Consider the following 9,844-nt stretch of genomic DNA (forward strand, 5'->3'; position numbering starts at 1 on the left):
GGGGGGGGGGGATTGGGCAACTAACATTTTAAAAACTTTTTTTTGGAAATTTTAGGCTAAACAAAATAACAGGTTGTCTAGACATGCAACTAGGTGGACATCCTAAATGCAAGCACAACAACATGAACATAAAAGGCTTGCACAAAGTAAAGGAAAGAGATAACCACAAGTGGAGTTGATGGAGACGAGGATGTGTTTCCGAAGTTCCCTCCTTTAGGAGAGGCAAGTCTCCCTTGAAGGGGTGTGGAGGCATAATGCTCCCCAAGCGTCCCAAGGACCCATCCTATTTTCCTAATTGTTGGGGAACGTAGTAATTTCAAAAAAATTCCTACGCACACGAAAGATCATGGTGATGCATAGCAACGAGGGGGAGAGTCTGATCTACGTACCCTTGTAGATCGCAACGGAAGCGTTGACACAACGTAGAGGAAGTAGTCGTACGTCTTCTTCCCGATCCGACCGATCCAAGCACCGTTACTCCGGCACCTCCGAGTTCTTAGCACACGTTCAGCTCGATGACGATCCTCGGGCTCCGATCCAGCAAAGCGTCGAGGAAGAGTTCCGTCAGCACAACGGCGTGGTGACGATCTTGATGTACTACCGACGTAGGGCTTCGCCTAAGCACTACAACGATATGATCGAGGTGGAATTTGGTGGCAGGGGGCACCGCACACGGCTAAGGAACGATCTCAAGGATCAACTTGTGTGTCTTGGGGTGTCCCTTGCCCCCGTATATAAAGGATGGACGGGGGAGGCTGGTCGGCCAAAGGAGGGAGGCGCAGGAGGAGTCCTACTCCTACCGGGAGTAGGACTCCCCCTCCAATCCTATTCCTAATAGGATTCCCCAAAGGGGAAGAGAAGAGAGAGGTGGTCGGCCCCTCTCCTAGTCCTAATAGGACTAGGGAGAGGGGGGAGGCGCAGCCCTATGTGGGCTGCCCTCTCACCTTTCCACTAAGGCCCATGTTGGCCCATTTGGCTCCCGGGGGGTTCCGGTAACCCTCCCGGTAATCCGGTAAAATCCCGATTTCACCCGGAACATTTCCGATGTCCAAACATAGGCTTCCAATATATCAATCTTTATGTCTCGACCATTTCGAGACTCCTCGTCATGTCCGTGATCACATCCGGGACTCCGAACTACCTTCGGTACATCAAAATGCATAAACTCATAATAACTGTCATCGTAACGTTAAGCGTGCGGACCCTACGGTTCGAGAACAATGTAGACATGACCGAGACACGTCTCCGGTCAATAACCAATAGCGGGACCTGGATGCCCATATTGGCTCCTACATATTCTACGAAGATCTTTATCGGTCAGACCGCATAACAACATACGTTGTTCCCTTTGTCATCGGTATGTTACTTGCCCGAGATTCGATCGTCGGTATCCAATACCTAGTTCAATCTCGTTACTCGCAAGTCTCTTTACTCGTTCCGTAATACATCATCCCACAACTAACTCATTAGTTGCAATGCTTACAAGGCTTAAGTGATGTGCATTACCGAGAGGGCCCAGATATACCTCTCCGACAATCGGAGTGACAAATCCTAATCTCGAAATACGCCAACCCAACATCTACCTTTGGAGACACCTGTAGTACTCCTTTATAATCACCTAGTTACGTTGTGACGTTTGGTAGCACCCAAAGTGTTCCTCCGGCAAACGGGAGTTGCATAATCTCATAGTCATAGGAACATGTATAAGTCATGAAGAAAGCAATAGCAACATACTAAACGATCGTGTGCTAAGCTAATGGAATGGGTCATGTCAATCAGATCATTCAACTAATGATGTGACCTCGTTAATCAAATAACAACTCTTTTGTACATGGTTAGGAAACATAACCATCTTTGATTAACGAGCTAGTCAAGTAGAGGCATACTAGTGACACTCTGTTTGTCTATGTATTCACACATGTATTATGTTTCCGGTTAATACAATTCTAGCATGAATAATAAACATTTGTCATGATATAAGGAAATAAATAATAACTTTATTATTGCCTCTAGGGCATATTTCCTTCAGTCTCCCACTTGCACTAGAGTCAATAATCTAGTTCACATCGTCATGTGATTTAGCAGCAATAGTTCACATCACCATGTGATTAACACCCATAGTTCACATCGTCATGTGACCAACACTCAAAGGGTTTACTAGAGTCAGTAATCTAGTTCACATCTCTATGTGATTAACACCCAAAGAGTACTAAGGTGTGATCATGTTTTTGCTTGTGAGATAATTTTAGTCAACGGGTCTGTCACATTCAGATCCGTAAGTATTTTGCAAAATTCTTTGTCTATAATGCTCTGCACGGAGCTACTCTAGCTAATTGCTCCCACTTTCAATATGTATCCAGATTGTGACTTTAGATTCATCTGGATCAGTGTCAAAAACTTGCATCGACGTAACCCTTTACGACGAACCTTTTTTTCACGTCCATAATCGAGAAACACATCCTTATTTCACTAAGGATAATTCTGACCGCTGTCCAGTGATCTACTCCTAGATCACTATTGTACTCCCTTGCCAAATCAGTGCAGGGTATACAATAGATGTGGTACACAGCATGGCATACTTTATAGAACCTATGAATGAGGCATAGGGAATGACTTTCATTCTCTTTCTATCTTCTGCTGTGGTCGGGCTTTGAGTCTTTACTCAACTTCACACCTTGTAACACAGGCAAGAAACTTTTTCTTTGACTGTTCCGTTTTGAACTACTTCAAAATCTTGTCAAGGTATGTACTTATTGAAAAACTTATCAAGCGTCTTGATCTATCTCTATAGATCTTGAAGCTCAATATGTAAGCATCTTTACCGAAGTCTTTCTTTGAAAAACTCCTTTCAAACACTCCTTTTATGCTTTACAGAATAATTCTACATTATTTCCGATCAACAATATGTCATTCACATATACTTATCAGAAATGTTGTAGTGCTCCCACTCACTTTCTCGTAAATATAGGCTTCACTGCAAGTCTGTATAAAACTATATGCTTTGATCAACTTATCAAAGCGTATATTCCAACTACGAGATGCTTGCACCAGTCCACAGATGGATCGCTGGAGCTTGCACATTTTGTTAGCACCTTTCGGATTGACAAAACCTTCTAGTTGCATCACATACAACTCTTCTTTAATAAATCCATTAAGGAATGCAGTTTTGTTTATCCATTTGCCAGATTTCATAAAATGCGGCAATTGCTAACATGATTCGGACAGACTTAAGCATAGATACGAGTGAGAAAAACTCATCGTAGTCAACACCTTGAACTTGTCGAAAACCTTTTTCGACAATTCTAACTTTGTAGATAGTAACACTACTATCAGCGTCTGTCTTCCTCTTGAAGATCCATTTATTTTCTATGGTTTGCCGATCATCGGGCAAATCCATCAAAGTCCATACTTTGTTCTCATACATGGATCATATCTCAGATTTCATGGCCTCAAACCATTTCGCGGAATCTGGGCTCATCATCGCTTCCTCATAGTTCGTAGGTTCATCATGATCTAGTAGCATGACTTCCAGAAAAGGATTACCGTACCACTCTGGCGCGGATCTTACTCTGGTTGATCTACGAGGTTCAGTAGTATCTTGTTCTGAAGTTTCATGATCATCATCATTAGCTTCCTCACTAACTGGTGTAGGTGTCACAGAAACAGTTTTCTGTGATGTACTACTTTCCAATAAGGGAGCAGGTACAGTTACCTCTTCAAGTTCTACTTTCCTCCCACTCACTTCTTTCGAGAGAAACTCCTTCTCCAGAAAGTTTCCGAATTTTAGCAACAAAAGTCTTGCCTTCGGATCTGTGATAGAAGGTGTATCCAATAGTTTCCTTTGGATATCCTATGAAGACGCACTTCTCCGATTTGAGTTTGAGCTTATCAGGATGAAACTTTTTCATATAAGCATCGCAACCCCAAACTTTAAGAAACGACATCTTAGGTTTCTTGCCAAACCATAGTTCACACGGTGTCGTCTCAACGGATTTAGATGGTGCCCTATTTAACGTGAATGCAGCTGTCTCTAATGCATAACCCCAAAACGATAGTGGTAAATCGGTAAGAAACATCATAGATTGCACTATATCCAATAAAGTATGGTTATGACGTTCGGACACACCATTATGCTGTGGTGTTCCAGGTGGCGTGAGTAGTGAAACTATTTCACATTGTTTTAACTGAAGACCAAACTCGTAACTCAAACATTTTACCTCTGCGATCATATCGTAGAAACTTTTATTTTCTTGTCGCGATGGTTTTCCACTTCACTCTGAAATTCTTTGAACTGTTCAAATATTTCAGACTTATGTTTCATCAAGTAGATATCCACATATCTGCTCAAATCATCTGTGAAGGTCAGAAAATAATGATACCTGCTGCAAGCCTTAATATTCATCGGACCACATACATCAGTATGTATGATTTTTAACAAATATGTTGCTTGCTTCATTGTTCCGGAGAACGGCGTTTAGTCATCTTGCCCATAAGGCATGGTTTGCAAGCATCAAGTGATTCATAATCAAGTGATTCCAAAATCCCATCAGCATGGAGTTTCTTCATGCGCTTTACACCAATATGACCTAAACGGCAGTGCCACAAATAAGTTGCACTATCATTATTAACTTCGCATCTTTTGGTTTCAATATTATGAATATGTGTATTATTAAGATTGAGATCCAATGAACTATTTTCATTGGGTGTGTAACCATATAAGGTTTTATTCATGTAAACAGAACAACAATTTATTCTTTTACTTAAATAAATAACCGTATTATAATAAACATGATCAAATCATATTCATGCTCAACGCAAACACCAAATAACACTTATTTAGGTTCAACACTAATCCCGAAAGTATAGGGAGTGTGCGATGATGATCATATCAATCTTGGAACCACTTCCAACACACATCGTCACTTCACCCTTAACTAGTCTCTGTTCATTCTGCAACTCCCATTTCGAGTTACTACTCTTAACAACTGAACTAGCATCAAATACTAAGGGGTTGCTATAAACACTAGTAAAGTACACATCAATAACATGTATATCAAATATCCTTATGTGCACTTTGCCATCCTTCTTATCCGCCAATCACTTGGGGTAGTTCCGCTTCCAGTGACCAGTCCCTTTGCAGTAGAAGCACTTATTCTTAGGCTCAGGATCAGACTTGGGCTTCTTCACTTGAGAAGCAACTTGCTTGCCATTCTTCTTGAAGTTCCCCTTCTTCCCTCTGCCCTTTTCTTGAAACTAGTGGTCTTGTCAACCATCAACAGTTGATGTTTTTCTTGATTTCTACCTTCGTTGATTTCAGCATCACGAAGAGCTTGGGAGTTGTTTCCGTTATCCCTTGCATATTATAGTTCATCACGAAGTTCTGCTAACTTGGTGATGGTGACTAGAGAATTCTGTCAATCACTATCTTATCTGGAAGATTAACTCCCACTTGATTCAAGCGATTGTAGTACCCAGACAATCTGAGCACATGCTCACTAGTTGAGCGATTCTCCTCCATCTTTTAGCTATAGAACTTGTTGGAGACTTCATATCTCTCAACTCGGGTATTTGCTTGAAATATTAACTTCAACTCCTGGAACATCTCATATGGTCCATGACGTTCAAAACGTCTTTGAAATCCCGATTCTAAGCCATTAAGCATGGTGCACTAAACTATCAAGTAGTCATCATATTGAGCCAGCCAAACGTTCATAACGTCTGCATCTGCTCCTGCAATAGGTCTGTCACCTAGCGGTGCATCAAGGACATAATTCTTCTGTGCAGCAATGAGGATAAACCTCAGATCACGGATCCAATCCGCATCATTGCTACTAACATCTTTGAACATAATTTTCTCTAGGAACATATCAAAATAAACACAGGGAAGCAACAACGGGAGCTATTGATCTATAACATAATTTGCAAAATACTAGCAGGACTAAGTTCATGATAAATTTAAGTTCAATTAATCATATTACTTAAGAACTCCCACTTAGATAGATATCCCTCTAATCCTCTAAGTGATCACGTGATCCAAATCAACTAAACCATAACCGATCATCACGTGAGATGGAGTAGTTTTCAATGGTGAACATCATTATGTTGATCATATCTACTATATGATTCACGCTCGACCTTTCGGTCTCCGTGTTCCGAGGCCATATCTGTATATGCTTGGCTCGTCAAGTATAACCTGAGTATTCTGCGTGTGCAACTGTTTTGCACCCGTTGTATTTGGACGTAGAGCTTATCACACCCGATCATCACGTCGTGTCTGGGCACGACGAACTTTGGCAACGGTGCATACTCAGGGAGAACACTTCTTGATAATTTAGTGAGAGATCATCTTATAATGCTACCGTCAATCAAAGCAAGATAAGATGCATAAAAGATAAACATCACATGCAATCAATATAAGTGATATGATATGGCCATCATCATCGTGTGCTTGTGATCTCCATCTCCGAAGCACCGTCATGATCACCATCGTCACCGGCGCGACACCTTGATCTCCATCGTAGCATCGTTGTCGTCTCGCCAATCTTATGCTTCCACGACTATCACTACCGCTTAGTAATAAAGTTAAGCATCACATCGCGATTGCATTGCATACAATAAAGCGACAACCATATGGCTCCTGCCAGTTGCCGATAACTTGGTTACAAAACATGATCATCTCATACAATAAAATCAGCATCATGCCTTGACCATATCACATCACAACATCCCTGCAAAAACAAGTTAGACGTCCTCTACTTTGTTGTTGCAAGTTTTACGTGGCTGCTACGGGCTTAAGTAAGAATTCATCTCACCTACGCATCAAAACCACAACGATAGTTCGTCAAATAGACTCCGTTTTAACCTTCTCAAGGACCGGGCGTAGCCACACTTGGTTCAACTAAAGTTGGAGAGACAGTCTTCCGCAAGCCATCTATGTGCAAAGCACGTCGAGGGAACCGGTCTCGCGTAAGAGTACGCGTAAGGTTGGTCCGGATCGTCTCGTCCAACAATACCGCCGAACCAAAGTATGACATGCTGGTAGGCAGTATGACTTGTATCGCCCACAACTCACTTGTGTTCTACTCGTGCAAATAACATCAAACCATAAAAACCAAGGCTCGGATGCCACTGTTGGGGAACGTAGTAATTTCAAAAAATTTCCTACGCACACGCAAGATCATGGTGATGCATAGCAACGAGGGGGAGAGTCTGATCTACGTACCCTTGTAGATCGCAACGGAAGCGTTGACACAACATAGAGGAAGTAGTCGTACGTCTTCTTCCCGATCCGACCGATCCAAGCACCGTTACTCCGGCACCTCCGAGTTCTTAGCACACGTTCAGCTCGATGACGATCCTCGGGCTCCGATCCAGCAAAGCGTCGAGGAAGAGTTCCGTCAGCACAACGGCGTGGTGACGATCTTGATGTACTACCGACGTAGGGCTTCGCCTAAGCACTACAACGATATGATCGAGGTGGAATTTGGTGGCAGGGGGCACCGCACACGGCTAAGGAACGATCTCAAGGATCAACTTGTGTGTCTTGGGGTGTCCCCTGCCCCCGTATATAAAGGATGGAGGGGGAGGCTGGCCGGCCAAAGGAGGGAGGCGCAGGAGGAGTCCTACTCCTACCGGGAGTAGGACTCCCCCCTCCAATCCTATTCCTAATAGGATTCCCCAAAGGGGAAGAGAAGAGAGAGGTGGCCGGCCCATCTCCTAGTCCTAATAGGACTAGGGAGAGGGGGGAGGCGCAGCCCTATGTGGGCTGCCCTCTCACCTTTCCACTAAGGCCCATGTTGGCCCATTTGGCTCCCGGGGGGTTCCGGTAACCCTCCCGGTAATCCTGTAAAATCCCGATTTCACCCGGAACACTTCCGATGTCCAAACATAGGCTTCCAATATATCAATCTTTATGTCTCGACCATTTCGAGACTCCTCGTCATGTCCGTGATCACATCCGAGACTCCGAACTACCTTCAGTACATCAAAATGCATAAACTCATAATAACTGTCATCGTAACGTTAAGCGTGCGGACCCTACGGTTCGAGAACAATGTAGACATGACCGAGACACGTCTCCGGTCAATAACCAATAGCGGGACCTGGATGCCCATATTGGCTCCTACATATTCTACAAAGATCTTTATCGGTCAGACCGCATAACAACATACGTTGTTCCCTTTGTCATCGGTATGTTACTTGCCCGAGATTCGATCGTCGGTATCCAATACCTAGTTCAATCTCGTTACTGGCAAGTCTCTTTACTCGTTCCGTAATACATCATCCCACAACTAACTCATTAGTTGCAATGCTTGCATGGCTTAAGTGATGTGCATTACCGAGAGGGCCGAGAGATACCTCTCCGACAATCGGAGTGACAAATCCTAATCTCGAAATACGCCAACCCAACATCTACCTTTGGAGACACCTGTAGTACTCCTTTATAATCACCCAGTTACGTTGTGACGTTTGGTAGCACCCAAAGTGTTCCTCCGGCAAACGGGAGTTGCATAATCTCATAGTCATAGGAACATGTATAAGTCATGAAGAAAGCAATAGCAACATACTAAACGATCGTGTGCTAAGCTAATGGAATGGGTCATGTCAATCAGATCATTCAACTAATGATGTGACCTCGTTAATCAAATAACAACTCTTTTGTCCATGGTTAGGAAACATAACCATCTTTGATTAACGAGCTAGTCAAGTAGAGGCATACTAGTGACACTCTGTTTGTCTATGTATTCACACATGTATTATGTTTCCGGTTAATACAATTCTAGCATGAATAATAAACATTTATCATGATATAAGAAAATAAATAATAACTTTATTATTGCCTCTAGGGCATATTTCCTTCACTAATGCCCTCACATAATGCAAGGTGTCGTGAATCCACTAGCGGTGCCCTTGAAGGTGACAACCGAGACCTTTACAAACAAGGTTTGGGCAATCTCTACAACTAAATTGGAGGCTCCAACTGTTGGGGAACGCAGTAATTTCGAAACTTTTCCTACGCACATGCAAGATCATGGTGATGCACAGCAACGAGAGGGGAGAGTGTTGTCTACGTACCAACGCAGATCGACTGCGGGAGCGATCACACAACATAGAGGAAGTAGTCGTACGTCTTCTTCCCGATCCGACCGATCCAAGCACCGTTACTCCGGCACCTCCGAGTTCTTAGCACACGTTCAGCTCGATGACGTTCCTCGGGCTCCGATCCAGCAAAGCGTCGAGGAAGAGTTCCGTCAGCACGACGGCGTGATGACGATCTTGATGTACTACCGACGCATGGCTTCGCCTAAGCACTGTAACAGTACGATCGAGGTGGAATTTGGTGGCAGGGGGCACCGCACACGGCTAAGGAACGATCTCAAGGATCAACTTGTGTGTCTTGGGGTGCCCCCTGCCCCCGTATATAAAGGTTGGAGGAGGGGGAGCCGGCCGGCCAGGGAGAGGAGGCGCAGGGGAGTCCTACTCCCACCGGGAGTAGGACTCCTCCCTCCAATCCTAATCCTATTAGGACTCCCGGGGGGAAAGGAGAGAGAAGGGGGGCCGGCCCCTATCCTAGTCCTACTAGGACTTGGGGAAAGGGGGGGGGCGCCGGCCAGCTTGGGCTTGTCCCTTTTCTCTTTTTCCACTAAGGCCCAATAGGCCCATTAGTCTCCCGGGGGGTTCCGGTAACCCTCCCGGTATTCCGGTAAAATCCCGATTTCACCCGGAACACTTCCGATGTCCAAACATAGGCTTCCAATATATCAATCTTTACGTCTCGACCATTTCGAGACTCCTCGTCATGTCCGTGATCTCATCCGGGACTCCGAACAACCTTCGGTACATC

The sequence above is a fragment of the Triticum aestivum genome, chromosome 1A (genome assembly GCF_018294505.1).
Source record: "Triticum aestivum cultivar Chinese Spring chromosome 1A, IWGSC CS RefSeq v2.1, whole genome shotgun sequence".
NCBI lineage: Eukaryota > Viridiplantae > Streptophyta > Magnoliopsida > Poales > Poaceae > Triticum > Triticum aestivum.